Source organism: Pangasianodon hypophthalmus, chromosome 11, assembly GCF_027358585.1.
Source record: "Pangasianodon hypophthalmus isolate fPanHyp1 chromosome 11, fPanHyp1.pri, whole genome shotgun sequence".
NCBI lineage: Eukaryota > Metazoa > Chordata > Actinopteri > Siluriformes > Pangasiidae > Pangasianodon > Pangasianodon hypophthalmus.
In genome coordinates this window covers 13,783,489-13,801,757 of record NC_069720.1, presented here as the reverse complement: position 1 = coordinate 13,801,757, position 18,269 = coordinate 13,783,489, and the positions used below count along the sequence as shown (strand labels likewise).

General features: G+C 37.4%; 1 protein-coding gene across 2 annotated transcripts in view; it reads left to right on the top strand.

Annotated features, from left to right (window-relative positions):
* The window catches only part of ptprsa (protein tyrosine phosphatase receptor type Sa), a 236,381-nt gene that overhangs the window by 26,907 nt on the left and 191,205 nt on the right, over positions 1 to 18,269 (top strand). For both annotated transcript variants that reach the window (XM_053238028.1, XM_053238026.1), the window contains exon 2: positions 14,528 to 14,619. The gene's annotated coding sequence lies outside the window, so the exon portion shown is untranslated. The remainder of the gene's footprint in view (positions 1 to 14,527; positions 14,620 to 18,269) is intronic.

Here is an 18,269-nt window from a genome sequence, read left to right as displayed (position 1 = left end):
GTAGCAGTAATATGTGCAGACAGTGGAAAAGAGGTTCTTCTGCCGGGTTGCTGAGCTTACCATCTGTGATAGATTGAAGAGCTTGACAATCAGGGCGAGTCTCAGACAGAGTAAAGCTGTTGCTCATTTGAATCGGAAGTAGCTGGATGAGGTGGTTTGTAGTATGGTGTGACCTTCTCAGCATGCCACTGTAACCCCCCAACAGGAACAGAGGAAGGAAATGAATGAATGAATGAATATTTGTGATAACAATGAAAAAAGTGTCAATCTTATCATGCCTACCAGGTCAGGAAACTTTCCAGATTATCTGTGCTAGTTGGAAAGAAGGCAGGCTTTGGGTGTCTACATACTACATAAGCTAAATAAGTGTTATGTGATCAATTCTAGTGTGCAAGGATGAGGGTATGTGGTCCAATCTGAGCTTCCTGGTAAATTAATTTGTGCACCTTAAGCTTTGCTAACAGTCAGCTGCTGTGTAATCCAATTTTTCCAAGAGGGTTTTCTGAAACCAAAGAGAAGTAAACCGTCAGAACAATGGTGGGTGACTTGGTTTCAGCGGGGCAAAAGCTGGTCATAACACTCCATCTTGGATTAATTCAGCATGTGGCCTAGTCACCCAAGGTCTGCCATACCTTCAAAGTGTCACATTTGGTGCATAATGCACTCCTTTGTGTTGACTTTATATCCTCTAGTGTGTTCTAACATCACATAGAGAGGTGTATCAACTACTGACAAACATGTGTGGCAGCATTTGTTAAATTGTTATAGATGGCATGTGTGAATTCATATGAGTGACAAATAGGATGGAAATACAGTGATGGATGAGCAGGAATCCTATAGCAGTGCTATATATTTTAGCAGGTTGTCAATGTTGTGGAGATAAGTGCCATATATTTCTACTTTTGACAGGAGGTGAGAGAGAAGCCAAGTAGGAGTGATTACCGCTACTGAGGAGTACAAATAAGTATGACTGGACAAGATATACAGAGAGAAGATCAATTCACATAAATGCCTTCGTTTTACACGTTGCTTGTTTGAAATGCTGGAAATTGAATTTAGATGAGTTGCATCCCACTTATGGTAATGGCCGCTGCCTTTCTGCTCATCTTTGAAAGCACTTTTACTCTGCGCTCTTTCAGGTTTATATCTCTATTGAGATCGATGGACGAGTGATGCACATCTTTAGCGATGTGTAGCGAGGAAGAAACACTTAATTAACTATGATTCTCAGGAATTTTTGTACTTTTAGGAAAGCATTGGATTCTTTGTATTTTCTATAAAGCACTATTTTAAGAACAGTATAAAGGAGAATGAAATGTACATTTCCCTAAGATGAAGAATGCCTTTCTTTTCTGAATACTAACGGCTTATTCATAGGGACATGTATGATGGACGATCTACATAATCTAATACCAATAAAGCGTCATTATTTAGCAAAGGAAAATGTATAACTGTTGATATGGTGAAGTTTTCTGTAAGGAGGTGTTGATTTAACATTTATGAAGGAATCTCCAGTGTCAACGCTAAAGAATTTTGGTGTTTGTTGAAGAATGCTAGTATTTAATGAACAATGTTGCTGTCTGATGGTGAGAATGTTGGTGTTTGAAGAAAAATAGTCATGTTTGGTGGTAAGACTGTTGGTATTTGATGGAAACTGTTGGGGTTTGATGAAGAATATTTGTGTCTAACGGTAAGAACGTTGGTGTTAAAAACGGTGATTGAAGGTAAGAACGCTGGTGTTTGATGGAAACTGTTGGTGTCTGATGGTAACAATGTTGGTGTTTGGTGGAAATTGTTGGTGTTTGATGGTAAGAATGTTGGAGTTTGATGGAAATTGTTGGTGTTTGATGGTAAGAATGTTGGAGTTTGATGGAAATTGTTGGTGTTTGATGGTAAGAATGTTGGAGTTTGATGGAAATTGTTGGTGTTTGATGGTAAGGATGTTGGTGTCTGATGAAAAATTTTGGCATGTGATGAACATTGTTAGTTTTTGAAGAAGAATATTCGTGTTTGAATATTTGTGTTTGTAATAATGCTGGGTTTTGGTGGTAAAGCTGTTGGTGGTTAATACCAAGAATGTTCTTGTTTGAAGAGAAATGCTGGTGTTGGTGTTTTATTTCTTTTATAAATGTTAGTCTTTGAGGAATCTTGCTAATGTCACTGTGCACCTTGCTGAGCCTTGTCTTTGTGTTTATATTTCTCACCACAGTGACTGGCCTTCTTTTCTTTCTTTTTCACTTTTGTTTTGTCTGGTGCAGCCAGGTGGTCGGTTGTGTGGTTTATGACTAGCTGTACATGTATCTTTTAGCTAAGCATTTTCTGACAGTTACTTAATATTATAGTTACCAAAGATACAGTCATTAAATATCATTAATGACAACATGAAATGGAATTTATAATGCCTTTTTTCCCCTATGCAACGTGACAGTGAAACAGGCTCAGGATTTTCACACAAGAGTGGTGAGAGAAGAAAGAGAAAAGAAGGTGAAACATGACATACTATACTAATACTTCAGTGTACTTCAGTAATAATAGTAGATGTAGCAAAATCACATGAAGTTTCCAGAGAAATAGACAAAAGTTCTTCATCAGAAGTGCATAAAGGTTAACACGTGTGTTCAATTTGGATAGAAAATTCCATAAACTGATTCACTGATATATATTGATGAATATTGCACAGCAGGGTGGGCTGGAGGGCTGTTGGTGGTATTGATTTCAGATTGTTGTTACAGACATTTTTTTTTTTTTTTTTTTTGCTTGATGTTTATTCAGAGGTGGGGTCAGATCTTGTTTTTCACCCAGACCTGCATGGTAACAGTAAAAAAAAAAAAAAAACTGAAAACATTTAGAGGAGGGTAAATGTCATTAACAAATGTCATTTTGACAACAACTATGGGAAAAACACATTTCATTTTGTTTGTTTTTTTAGTTTAATCAAGTGATTAATATGAATGAGTTGTGCACAATAAGACCAGGTACGTGAACACAAGAATCATAGACGGATATACATTATATTTATTCATATCTCTTATCACTAGTACTTTATTTTAATGACACATGCTGGTTTAACTTTATTCTACTTCCCAAACTGCTCATTTCCTTCTTAGATACTCTAAAATTTATAGATTACAATACAATACAGTGGCTTCACTGACTCAATCTTCCAATGCTATAGGTGAAAATGGAATAACAGTGGTTAGTAATAGAGGGAATATAAAGAAAATCTAGCCACATTATGTCAGCATGTTTTCATTTTTATCAAGGAGAAAATCTTTCAGGATCGATTTGACACTGGAGGGCTTTTGGGAGATCAGATAATCTGCTTGCTCTTTAGTTAGTGTTTATTCATGCACATGATGAACGTCCCTGAGAGAGCGCTATCAGAACTAATGATCACTCCATAAAGGCCAATGAAAAAGTAAACAGCAGTGAGTGTGTTGTGGTTTTGTGTCCACTTTTTTGAGTAATAAGTAATTGAAAGAGGGTTTCAAGAGCCTAGCAGAGTAAAGCCATGCTAATCAATATGTGAATGAATGAGAAAGCTGAGCTGAAGTTAGCCATTGTGCGCTAAGGTCTCCATTTCAATCAATGTAGGAGAGTGTGTGTTCGGATGACAGTTCATAGTGAGGCTGTGCATGAAAAAAGCTCCGTCTCTGCCTCACCCCAAATTACCTAACTGATATGTTGAGCTATGATAACTGGATTTACCGGCGCGAGGGGCTGCAACGCTGTGGCACAGGAATTACTTCTCCATCTGTCTGAGTTGGAGAAGTAATTCCTGTGCATGTTTTTTTTTTTTTTAATTTGTTTACTCCATCCAGATTACACCCCTATCTTTCCTGGTCTCCTGAGCTTTCATTCTGTTTTCACAATGTGATCTGAGGGGCTGAAAACACTGCATTTGTTCCTCTTGTGCTTACAGATTTGATCCTTGTTTAAGGAAATGCTAATTTGCGGGACAAGAATAATAGGGGCGAGAGAAGTTTGGAGAGTTAGCAATTGTGGTTAGTCTAAAGGGCTTAGCATCTTAACGACAAACAAGAAGGTAAATGTTTTCTTCCAGGTTTTGTAAAACTCCAAACTTGCTTTATTGCTGTGGTGTGACACAATTTTTGCATATAGCTAACATGAGCGTAGGGTGGCCAACCCTCCCAGATAATTAGTCTCGGTTTCCTGGGATGGAAAATTTACATTTCAGGATTTTTTTTTTTTTTTTCAGGAGAAACAATACGTTTGTACCCTGCTTTTACAGTTATTTTTTCACCAGTTATTTTTGTTGTCCAGATTGCTATGTTGGTATAAGTTCCTGGCTTAAGTTTGTTGCAGGTTACAATTATTTCCCAGCTATCTACAGTATTGGTATAATTTTGAGTTTTCTGATTTTCTCACATTTATTAAATAGAACAGTTTCTTCATAGGTAACAGGAGAGAATACCCCTCTACCACAGGTACTCTGTTACCCCAATGTGACTGCTAAACCTGCTATAAAAATTTTAAAAAAAAAAAGATAGAGATATGTGGGCTTGATTGGCTGTCTGAAGAAGCAGAAGTGTCCACCGTTAGCCCTTTCTGTGATCAGTGGGGTAAGTAAGGGTGTGGGAAACACGTCTGCAAGCCTCCTGGTCCTCATTATCCCCTTGGAGGAGGTAAAGGGGCCATCAAGGTTGCCTTGGGGGCTGTCAGTCTGATTCATGTTTTGATTAGTTTAATCCAGCAAGCCAAGAGAACAGAAGCACCTCCTGCTCACCCTGGCCACTGGAGGACCTCCGTCTCTCTCTGTCTCTCCCCTTCTCTTAATTTGTCTCTGTTTCATCCTTTCTTTCTGAGAATGATGAGAACGAGCTGTCACTGTCTGAGAGATAGCATCGCGAGCTGACGCCCTACACAGCGGCTGTATCTCAACCCGGCCACTTTTAGTTATCGGGCCCACCATCAAGGTCAAGGCTGATGGATCATAGAGAGGCTTTTACATTAGCAGGACAGGGAAGAGCCTGTCCATGGCCCTGCACTGCTGTATCATACCTACAGGTTGAGATTAGATGCTATTTTTGGGGAGGAAATAATGGAATCTGGAATAATGGATTAATTAACAAAGGTCAGAGGACAAAAGATTCGTCATATCGTTCCCGCTGAATCTCATTTATTCAGGTAACTATTTACTGAGAAGAACGCATTATCCAGGAAAGATGTATTTTATAATGAGTTTTTTTTCTCTTCTCTAATTAGTTTTCTGTGATAGAAGCTTGAAGAAGAAAGGGATCCAAAAAGCATAATAATAGCTGGTTCATACCCGTAAAACTATCTCAAATTCATTACAGGTGCTTCTTTTGTCACTCATATCAGGTGTATGACACAAATGATACACGTACCAACATGTATCCCTGAAGCATTGCACTCTTACTGTCATATGAGATGAATTCCTCATTTCTGTGTCTGTGTCTTGCTTCACTTTGTTGTCTCACTAACTGAGACTATATTCTGGCTCTTGGCATATCCTCATTGTACGCTGCACATTCATTCTAATTTTGAGATCTCTGTGTTTCATTTTTACAGGTTTTTTTCTTGCTAAATGAGGAACTACACTTGGATAAAAGCTTCCATCGATGGTGTGCGTGTAACACTAATGTTATAGTATATAGTAGAAAGTGACAGTACAAGTAATTATGAAATCCAGACACTCGTTAAGCACTGCAAAATTTGCATTGAACAAAATGGAGATTATGTAGACATTGCTGTAATAAACAATGCAAAAAAAGGTTTTTGTTTGACTCACCCTTTTATTAATAAATGGCACATCATATTTTTATCCATTTACAGTTTTACATAGTCTTCAAAAACAAGATAATTCCCATTATCACTTATGTTGTAGCAGCTATAAATAGTCGTTCCATCAGCAGACTCTCTTTTTTTCCTCTCCCTGTAAGTTAATAAGACGCAGATTGTCATGTTACTGAGAAACCACAAAGCATTAACTCCTCTGTCCTGAAGACTTTCTTGTGTCAGAAAACTAAAAGTTACAGCTTTACCTCTCACTTTAGTGCTGACACTGGAGACTCCCTCCATGTTAAATAAACATCTCCTCACAGAAAACGTCACCATATCAATGATTACACATTTTTTTAAATCAATTTATGTGCAATGTCCACCGCACAAGTTCCTGTGTAGGTTGTTAATATAGAAATGATAACGTGTTAGAATGCGCATTAATATAAACCTGTTTTTGCACTATTGTCTGCTTTGAGCTGCTTTTAAAGAATATTAATCAACACCTTCTGAAACTACATCTTGTATAAAATAAATTTACAGAATAGATTGAATAATTTAACCTAAAATGAAATGAAATACCATTAACTGACTATTTATGTCATTTCAATACAATTTCTGCAAACCCCAGTTCAGACATCATAATCAGTTTAAAAATATATGAGCATAATTAGATTATATGCCATTTGCTCTCTTACTTCCAGTTTCAGAGGACGCCTGCAAAGAGCCAAAGTCAAGGTTCTGCGGATTATCATGGCTGTCGACGGCACTGTTTCGAGTTACTCTGTGCACCTTGCTAAATGGGTTTAAATTTTTAATTTGCTCAGGAACAAAGATCACATCATTGGAGGATAGCGTAGCGGTAATTTATTTAAGACGTCCTCTCTGCGGGGAGAGTGAGAGTTATTTTTGTTTCAGCTGAGGAGGAGAAGCGGATGTGGGAGGTCTCGCCTGTCTCGACGTAACTGAAGGTCACGCCATGAGCCTCAGCGGGCGAACAGAGCAATCAGAGCAAAACAGTTTACTTGAATAGCGTTCTGTGGGATGTAGAAGAAGGTTTGAATGTGGATATTTTTATTGAAGTTGTTCAAAACTGAGCAAGAAGAACATTCATGACATTTCAAGCAATTTCAATGCATTGGCTCTAAATGGAAGGAATAGGTTAAGGAAATGTTCTAACTAGAACCCTATGTTCACTCTAGCAAGCTACAAGTCGCTCGTGGGAGTGCTTGTCCAGGTTTTTTTAGTTCTGATGAGAAATGGTAAAAGCTATATGTAGTTTCTAAAACTAACTAGTAAAACACAGATTAAATAATGCACTAATCAGTGTGTTTGATTTATATGTTACATACTTGCGTTCATACTAGCTTCATTGGCAGATCTGCAAAGCAGGCTAACTGTACTAGGTACTTACACTCACCAGAACCAACCATCTCTGCTGCTACCATTCAAGCTTTATTTTTAAATAAAAGCTGTACTTTTTGGAAGAAAAACTTTGTCTCATGAGGAAAAGCCAAATGTCCACACAAGGTCAAAACAGTCACATATTCCTATCTTTGCGGGGATATTTGCCCACACACACAAACACGCATGCCATTGGACAAAATTGGATGTATGGAATTTTAAAATAACTGCATTTCTATAAATTCAAAAGCAATGGTGTGGTCCAATGGAAGACAACATTGATACATAATGAATAGACAATAACAGTTAAAAGTGCATATGCAGCCAACAAGAAAATGTCTGAAAGGAGATAGAGCAGTGGGGTGCAGAAACGAAAAAGTGAGAAAAAAGAAAAAAAGAGGAAAAAAGATGTGTGTGTGTGTGTGTGTGTGTGTTGTGGCTAAACTTAAAATGTAGTGACTGATTAGTTTAATCCACCACTGCTAAAGAAGCAAACATGTTTGAAATCAAACATGTCTTGACTGATGGAGAAGTGTGTAAATTTCATTTTTGGACATTGTTTGTGTTCCACTTCTGCAAAAATATTAAACCCCTCCGGATTTTCATTTCAGTAAAAGCCTCCCACTGCCCTTAATTAACTCTTCAAGCACTTTTTTCCCCGAACACACATCACCAATGTAATCATCATTACATATTAATGCCTGTGTCTAAGCGCTGATCAGCAGTAATTTATTAAATTTGCTATCAAAGCCGCCACTTATCCGCGGTGGGGATTTTTTTCTGGCTACTGGACTTTGCTAGTGCTTTATCATGCAGTTCATCCTTAATGAGTGTGGATTAAAGAGGATGATCCAAGCTTTGCAATCCGAGACCTTCCCCTGGAGGTCAAAGTCCAAATCCTTTCAAAGCAGATATTTAGATTTAAAAATTTTTTTTTTTCCAACCCCAACCTGTGGTGATATCAGTTCCACTCCTCATACGAGTGGATAAACAGTGATTATACATGATTATATGCACCACTAACTAATTTCTCATACATATTTGGCAAATTGAAAAAGCTACTACGGCTGATTTCCAGCGTGCTTAATATCTCTGGAGGCCATTTTACAGATTTAGAGCCGTGCGTAAAAAGGAAAAAGTGTAATAGTGATACCGTTGAGTTCGCTGTATGATCTGTGTGTGTGTGCAACACAAAAAGCCACTGGAAAAGCTCTTCAGAGCAACAAAAAGAATGAAAGGCAAGCTTGGCTGTAAGAGGGAGCTATAATCGAATGTCTATGTGTGTATGTGAATGATTTATCATAATTAATCCACCAGGCCCAGTCCGTTAGCCTGAACACATCTGTGGCTGCGTGCTACTGTGCTGTTACAGAGTCACTGAAGGACACTGGGCAAAAAAGCTGAGCTTGTAGATGTTTTTTTGTTTTCTTTTGTTTTGTTTTTGTTTTTATTCCCTGTCCAGATATGTATCTCTACATTATAGGACTGACGTGGCATAATTTACAATAAGGTAAATCAGCTATGTGGTTACGCACCTGTGTTAATAACCAGAAGGTTATTGTGAGTTCCAATCCTGGGATTTAACAATAACTATAAGAAGTCTACTCTTCTTATTCACATGCCTGCCATAAAATCATGATAAAGTGTAAGTGTTTTTTAAAATCAATGGAACCAACTCTGTATTGAGATTAAAGCATGATTTCCTTGTGATTAGTTAAGTAATAAAACACTTGGGAATGTGCTGTTTTAGGAAAATAATCAACGACTTGGTGGTGTGATGTGGTAGAACAGCACGTAGTGTTGTATTCCTCTTACACCACAGCAATTTGCCAACATTAACAACTTTTTATTAAGAATGATACATCATAATTTTTATCCATTTTATCCAAGTTAGTTCATGTTATCACTTACGTTATAGCAGCTATATAGTCATTCTTTTACTAGCCTCTCTTTTTTTCTCTCTTAACACACAGCGTACACTCTTCTGTCCTGTTTTTCATGTCAGAAACTGTAAAACAAATATTACAGCTTTACCTCTGACTGTTACAAAATGCTGACACTGGAGACTCCTTATATAAATTTAAAATATGTCCTTACAGAAAACTTCACCACATCAAAAGTCCCTGTGTATGTTGTTGCTATAGAAACCAAAACGTATTAGAATGAGTACATTAATATAAACCTCTGACAGTCAGGGCTGCTGTTACATAAAATTATGTAACACCATCTGACCAATCAGAATCAAGAATTCAACAGTGCTGTGGTATAAATCATTATATTTCCTAACCCTACCACAATGATATTGTTTTTACACCATGCCTCAAAAACTGCATTAGGTTCCCTGGTTCCTTGAACCAGGTTTGGCTCCTTGTTGGTTGCAACCTTTTGGGCTTTAAGCAAGAGCCATGGATTGGACTGTGTACCATTTGGATTAAAAACTATCTGCAGAATGAATAAAATGCAGTGTAACTAAAGAGTTACTCTAGTTCTGTCTTGGCTGTTGTCAGTGTGGTATATTTAATATCTTAATGGTGTATTTAATATCTTCAAATTATTCATTTCAATCATTCAGCTTTTTCAGTTCCCTTTTATTGTAGGCCCTCCAGTTTCATCTTGACCCTGATCCATTGTGGTGATTATTATTCAGCCTTTCCGGAGAGCTGCTGCTTAAATAATGAGTGCTTTTGCACTTATCTGCACCAAACATTGTCGCTAATGCAACTCTGAGTCTGAGTGGCTGGAGCTGAAGAGAAATTTTCAAGCTGATTGTTGCATTTTGGGAAGCGACGGCTCAGGAGAACAATGAATCAGTAGAGTGTATTAGCTGCGTGTGCTAGACAACTGGACTGTGGCTCCACGTCTGTCTCTATTAGAGCATGTGGATGATCGCTTCCCTGTGGTTTAACATTGCTGCACTGTGTACATTCTTGGTACTTGGCATTTGTTCTCCAAGTCGACGCCCACTATCATCTTCTGGTAAATTGCTGTGTGAAATCTGTAGTGCTGTTACTGCCAGTAAGCCTGCACTACAAAGTGTTGCTAGAAATTAGCTTAACGTAATTCCATATGTGAAACCTGGCCATTACTGAGCATCGTGCATCCGGCGTGATAACAAACCGTTCATGCCTTTCATATGTTTCCCAAAGCCTTGGCTTCTGACTCATATCCTCGCCTGCAGTGTCACCGTCACGCCTTTATGAAGGATTTGTTTTCAAATCCGTTTTTATATTCTAACCCATTTACTAGTGTCTCTGTGTGAAATGGATGTTGGTGCAGGCCAAATGAGTGGTCATGTTGTAGTATCACTTTTATGTCCCAAAAAAAGGACGATGAAGAGTGTGCCATATAAGAACATATCAGGATAAATTGCTCCTCCTACACTGTTACTATGGAGAGTATTTTAATTGTTTTTTTTTTTTTTATAAATCATAGTCATATGGCAGCTAAATCAGACAGCGAGAGGGGAAATGCTTTACAACTGTTAAATTACCCCTGCAACCTCATCACATTAATTGAATTAATGTACCAGTGGTAAGTCATAGTTCTGTCCATTGAATGTCCTAATCTTTGCCTTTTATGTTGCTTAGCAACTAAAGCTTACTGTTACCAAACTACATTGCATGGTGGAAAAATTATTATGAATATTATTAACATGACCACTTGTTTAATGTGAATGTTATTAATAATAAATTATCTATTATTTATTGAACACTGATTCATGTCGTATTTATTTGCCATTATAATTACTTTTCGTACCCATTTAGAGATATATTTAATGTTGCAGAAGGTCCATGAAACAAGTTGTTTCCTGTTATCACTTACGATATGTATAGCAGCTATTTCCTCATCAGCCTCTCTTTTTCTGTCTCTTGAAGTTAATAACCAGAGTACAGTTAGCTCAGCATTTGATATAAGCAACATATTTTTTTATCCATTTTTTACTTAGCCTTAGATTATGTGTAGTGTTCATCATACACTATACACTGATCAGTCATAACATTGAAAGCACATGCCTAATATTGTGTAGAAATACACTCATCCCCTGGACTGCAGCGAGGAGTACTTGGACTATACACATGAATCAATGATCTCAATTCTCTGAACCTGGGATCTCTCAAGATTTCTAATAAACAAAACAAATATGACAAGCAACAGTTCAGCACAGCTCTCACTGCTTATTGGTCATATCACAGTCTTATGCACACTATTTTTTGTACAAACTTTGTAGATTATTATTTTATGACTTCTACATTATTGATTCAGTACAAAAACATTTTAGATTTCCAAACATTAGCTTTCCAGCACAAAATTAAATGTTACAGAAAAATGTTTGTATGTCAGTAAAGAAAGCAGCATATTACATAACAGACCACTTCTCAGACAAAAAACATAATGAAGGCTGCTGGGTTTTACTGCAAAAATAAGAAGAATGTGTGACAGTCAAAGTCTTCAGAAGAACTGTGGCTGCTTCTGCAAGATGCTCAGTAACACTTACAGCTCATTTCCTTATAAAACTGCACACATTGTACCTGAGACTACTATTTTTTTTTTTTTAAAGCAAAGGGTCGTCACACTAAATATTGGCTCTGTTTCATTTATTACTGTTTACTGCACTTTATAGTATTTAATATGTATTTAATATAGTATTTAAATGTAGAAACATTTAATTTCATTATTTTTGAAGGTATCTTTGCTCTACAGCATTTCTTTGCATGGGCCTAAGACCTTTGCACACTACTGCGTGTGTTTAATGTGTTGTTTCAGGTTAGGGTTAAGGGATTAGGGGTTAGGATTAGAAGTGGAGTTGGATCAGATGCAGCTCCATCCCCTGGACTGTTGGTTCTGCAGTGACAACTATCTGGCATAGCCTGGTGTTTTACTCTGGGTAAATCTTGTAATGTGGGGAATTTGATAGCTGAAGGATATTTCATGACATAAATCTGTGAAATCTGTCATATATCTGGTGTCTCTTATGTTTAAGATATCAGGATTATATACAGTTTGTAGTTTGAACCAGGTGTGAGATTTAAAAAAGAGTTCTTTGGATAATTAAGTGTTTCTTCTAATTATAGGTAATTTTTTGTAATTTTGTAGTGTTAGCATAAAAAAATACTAAACAATTCATTACTCAGCACAGAGTATTTGTAATAGATTATAATGACATGTTCTGTGGTACTTTTAATTATGTAGCACTGAGAATGAAGTGTGTGCCATATGGATGGTTTGCAATTCATAATTGTAGACAATTAGAAGATTTGGGGCATTAAATCAAAAAGCAGAATAAATCATAATTTAGTCCAATATTCAGAAGCCACTTTGGTGAGACAACACCGTTTTTCTTCTCTAATTTCCCAAGAGTGGCTGTTCATAGTAGCATGGCTTTTGGAGTACCGGTTCATCACAGATCCACCATCTCCCAATTTACCATACCCCATGATGCTTTGCCATCTGTCGCTACAGTGCCTGCTTTCCACTCCAACATGTTTGAAGCCGTGAGAAAACAAACGCGATTGGTCTTTTACTTGGGTGTTGAGAGGGGAACAGGATTCAATGCTCCACCCGTGTTATATAATCCAAGGTGCAGCTATTGATAGCTTTCTAACTGCATTCTACCTTGATGTTAGCATTAATATATTAGCTATGTAACCATCTGATCACCAAATCTTTACTTGCTTTACTTTAATCTTTACTTGCATTAACTCATTGTGCAAGACTCAAACTTCACCCATGATGTATAATATTGTGTTGATAGATAGACGCATTTGCTAACCTGGGACTTGTGTTAGCATTAGCATAATACTGTCCTGTGAGTCCCATGTTACGTAATAAAGCCTTGGCATGACTCATAGAACTGCTTAAACATAGAACAAAACGTCAACTAGCAAGGTTAGAATTAGCACCGATATAGAATGTGATGGACAGGAACGGTGGCGTGTGTGTGTCTGCGTGTGTGTGTTTTGAGTAAATTGCCGTACATTAGACGTATTCCCAGGACAAGCCACTTGGCAGAGAGGACACAGAGCAGCCCCACATCCCTCTGGGATTGCTCTCAGCCGTTAACTGTTATGATTGGCTGAGCTCGAATTAGAGCACCCTGCCAGGAAGAGGAATCGTGTCCGGGCTGGTTGTCGTGGAAACCGTGCTACAAGAGGTTCTTGGGATGAAAGAAAGAAAGAGACAGGGATGGGTTTGATGAGGGAATGACTCTCTCTGGTGTGCAAAACATCAAGATAGGAGAGCAAACATGATATTTCCTTACTTCACAATGCTAACATTCAGTAGCTGATCTCTTTGGTTTTGAAAAACAACACACATTCATGACTTTTCTTCACTTCTTGTTCAAGCGAGACATGGTTCTCAAAGTGGGGTCAGTGAAGCATAGCCAGGGAGAGTATGATTTTTTTATTATTATTTTGTTACAGTGATGGAGCAGCGGTGGCAAAAATACTGAAAGTTAAATAGTTGCTACTTTTACATTCTCAATTATTTAAAAAAGCAACTTTTATTACTTATCTAAAACTGATTTTACTTGTTTGTTTGTTTTAAAGCAACTGCTCCATTTACCATGAAAGCATCATTCAATCTGTGTAAACTCGTTGGTCATATGCATGAATGACACTACGTAGTTTGCTAATGTCAGTAGTAAAATATCATGTAAATATTCAATATTTGATATGCTGCCTAGCCAATTCATGTTAGCTACTGGAATCAATGCTAGTCTAACCTGGTGTTAGCAAAGAAAACAGGCCAACTTTAAATATAATTTAAATATAGCTGATTTATGTCATCAGATTAGTGACACTTAATGTCAGCTTAGCTTATGAGAAGTTTGAATTGACAAATTGGGATGGTTTTTTTCTAAATGGAACTTGAAATGAATGGATGCTAAATTGAATCAATTCAGTTAATATAGAAAGTACAGTCATTGGCTGAATGAGGGATAAATCAAACCTCAATAAATCAAAAACAGGTAGGCTATAAATTATGTTACCTTGGATCTAGTGTGTTCTGGAACAGAAAGCTCTATAGCTTCAATAAAATTATTACACACTTAAATAAGTTCATTAATGTAAATAATCTCTGTGAAATAAATCTGGGCTGAGAAGGTTCATGGAAATTAAAGCAAAGGTACTCGCCGGCTACAAAACGTTTAAGAACCCTGGATGTAAAGGAGATATGATTGCAACATTTTGAAAAATGGTGTAGAGTTTAACGCAGATTTGCTCTTGTCTTCTCCTGTAATCAGAGCACTTGGTCACTCTAGCGCGCATTCATCATGCTGAAGTTTCACTCTAGAGAACTGGGCATCATTTGGCAATCCTTTTCATTCATTTCTCTTTCATTCTCTGCTCTTCTCAAGGTGCAGGCAACTCGGGGAAGAAATAAGAAAAAGAGACGCTAAAGAGAAGAGCTGAAGAATGAAGCTACAGAGCCTTTGAAAACTACAGAGAGGTAAGAGCAGCAGATAACAGTCTAAAATGGACACGCTTCCTGTATTTTATATTTCCATACTCAGCACATTTTACTAATCACACATAATTAGGTATGTTTCTGTCCAAGCAGTGAGGAGGTTTCCAATTTCTAGCCAATTTCTAAAAAGTTCACAAAGCAAAATGCACATTGTTCTGTTTGTATGAACTGATTTTATGTTATTTACATTCATTCATTTGACTGATGCCTTTATCCAAAAGGACTTAAACGAAGCAGAAGACTACCTGTTTTAGTGAAATACGAAATTTACACAATTTTCTGCTTACACCAAATGGCCTTGATTAGCCAGGACGTGTTTGGTGTCCAACATTTGCTCCTTTAGCTTTGCTAATGTAGCTAACGCTACCATCTTTTCTGCAAATACACTTCCAAATGTCCATATACTTGCTTAAAAGGACATCATTCCGCTAATGGATCTCATTGTTTAGTTAATACTTCTTTAAAATAGCATGGGTAGTCTGTATTATAAATTTTATATTCAAATTGGAATTAAATTATCATCTACATTGTTTCCTGCTTCCCAGTTTTTCCTATGCTGCGGCAAAAAATTCTGGTTATCCAAGATAACTGCCTCTACAATGTTACAACCATCATGATTTAAATAATGGTGAAATACTTGATGAAACAATGATGAAATATTTGTGATGTGCTAAGCAATTCTTTCTTGTGCTTTTATACTTCAAGTAAATATCACGCTGAGTACACCATTGGCACAGTAAAGCATGGTGGTGGTAGAGTCATGAAGAGAGTTATCCTTGGCCTCTTTGTTTCTTCTCAGACTAATTCCCTCTTTACCGGACTTTTTTTTTTTTTTTTTTGGATGGCCTCCTCTAACCAGTCAGTCGCTGCTGTGCTATATTCTTAAAAATAAAATTAACAATGGATTTAATGGCATTATGTGGGAAATTGATACAATTGATACTTTTCCAGGGCTATGTTCTGGGCTTCTTTTAGTTTTAGATAATTTTGCTAATAATGTAAATTAAATTAATTACATATAATCACAATTAAGTCTATTTCAGTTCCAGGTTGTAACACTACAAAATGTTGAAAAGTTCAAAGGGACATGAATACTTATACAAAGCACAGCATACAAGAGATTCATTAAATGGAAGGAAAAACAACTATCAAGCCCTATGAAAAGAGCACGGGGGTCTGCAGAACTGATACTGCATTCAAAGCATTTCATGCTCATAACATGCCTTTACCTGAATAGCTGAGCTGTCATCTCTGTAATTATGTCTCCTCCTCCAGTGATCATGAAGTCGGATTACTTATCATCTATACCCAACCTGTTATTACCTTTACTGCCACTTGGCTATAAAGTCAGTAAATGTTCTTGCTGAGGATGTCACAGAGGTCTGCCATGCCTCGCAGATTGACATGCTCATCACAAACACAGGGCATTTCCCCATGTCTGAGTCCATCAGTGTGGTTTTACAGACATGGAGAGCCTGATACATGCTGCCATATGGTACGGTGGAGGTCTTAGACATCCATGCCAAAGAGCTGACAGATGTAGTTAGAAGCAGAAGTTTGTGTGTGTGTGTGTGTGTGTGTGTGAAGGGGTGTTTTGGATGTAAAAAGCTATAAGAACACATTTTTGGTGGAGAGAATGAATGCAGCAGCTGAATTTACAGCTAGACCGAGCATATTGTGAAGGATAATAACTTTAGGAGTGAAGAGCCTGGGGCTTAGGCTTATCTGGATGTATGTGAGGGATAAAGTTTAACGCCACACATATGGGTTTAAAAAGATGGTGATAGCAAAAATAAAGGCTTGTATCATAGTAATGGTGCAGAATTATGTACAGTAAACATACATTTTAAAGGAAAAATCCACCGTGAATGACTTGCATATTAATCTTTATTATTAACATGTGATCTTCAGTAGCGTTTAATGTTTATTTTGGAATAAAATTCTGAGTTGACTCTCACTTTTTTTAGTTAGACCTCTAGTACAAAAGCTTAACCACTGTTAACACATTTGTTCTCGGATTTGCCTTTAGAAGCAAATAAAGATCCAAAACTCAAAATGAAATGCATGAAGACTGCTTGGGAAGCAATCTTTTAAGCATCTGCATGTATTAAGGGTTATCCTCCCTGATGAGCAGGGCAGGTGTGTGCTGATCATCTGTAGTGTGTGTGCACCTTGTTGAACAAAAGGATTAACTCCAGTTGGGTGGAATAAGCAGGAATCAGCGCCGCATAACACGAAGCTCTTCGCCTACGAGGCCTGCAATTAAACCAAGCTCTATTAATCTTTACGGCCTGTGCCTGAGGCATTGTGCACGAGTGTGCATGCCGGCGTGCCTGTCAGGCTGCTTAATGCACCCTCAGGGCCTCCCTTGAGTCCCTCCTCCGGTCTGTACCGCACTATAAAGAAACAGCAATAAATTACCATTATTCAATTATCAACGCTCCAGTTATTTACAGCGGTATTTAAAGAAATGTAAATGAAGCTTTGCGTGTCTGGAGGTGATGAATTTTTTATTGTGCCTGGGTATATTATTTCATGGTATTTGGGAATCAAAGGCACATTGCTTTTTAGACGTAGCGGTAATAGAGGTGCTGATTAAGTGGCGTGTCGCATACCTAAGAGGATCATTTTTTATTCATGTTCATATTTACAATCGGTTTTCGAACCTAGAGCTTGGGTTCGTGTGTGCATATGTATGTGTATGTGACATTTGTTAATATAGTACAATAATTGCTTAAGCTTTTAGCACAATTTACAATATTATAATGGTATTATATCGGAGAGACAGCTTTATCCGCCATGTTCTTCAAACTGTCGTACTTTGAACTCTCACTGAGTGAAATGAATTTTGGGATACCTGTGATTTGTCTCTTTGAAGATTTTCTGAATGGGACAGAAATGATCAGACTCTCAGAAAAAGGATACTAAACTGTGCCATTCTTTGTTGTTTTGCGTGGTACCCTCAAGCGTACATCTTTAATGCCTTTAGTATGTATCTTTTACCTAGAAAGGTGCATGTAGTCTCCTTTTAATTCTTTACTCTAAAAGGTAATTACTAGAGATACCGATAGTAATATTGGGTATTGGTCTGATACCATGCTCATTTATTCATACTCAAAAAAAATGTAATGTAAACCTTGTGTATGTTGTCATGTTAATAAACAGACAACACAGCACGACTGTGACCTGGGCATATTTCACCATTTATGATGATGATCAATCAAAGCAAAGCAGACTGCAAACTGTGCTCTGTGATATTATCAAGAGGAGGAACTACAGAATCTTCCTATAATACAAATAACCTGATAAAACATCTTTATGGCATTTACACAGTATGTTTAATAGAGAGCATGAGGACGCCTGACCTGAGAGTGTGGTCATTACAAATGAGAGCAAGATGTTATCAGTTGTGTCCACACAAAGGTATTTGTGAACAAGGAGCAGTAAAATGAGGATGCAGTGAAACATGTGAAAGAGAGCAGTTCACTTCTGCGAGCACTGAGAAACGCATGATTTCTTTTCATCTCGCTTGCCAGTGTCTACACTTTGCTTATGAGCCAAATTGGCAATTCATGGCTCCTTGCACTCATTTTTAATGAACATGCTCACTAATACTGCTTTGCTTGCTCTGG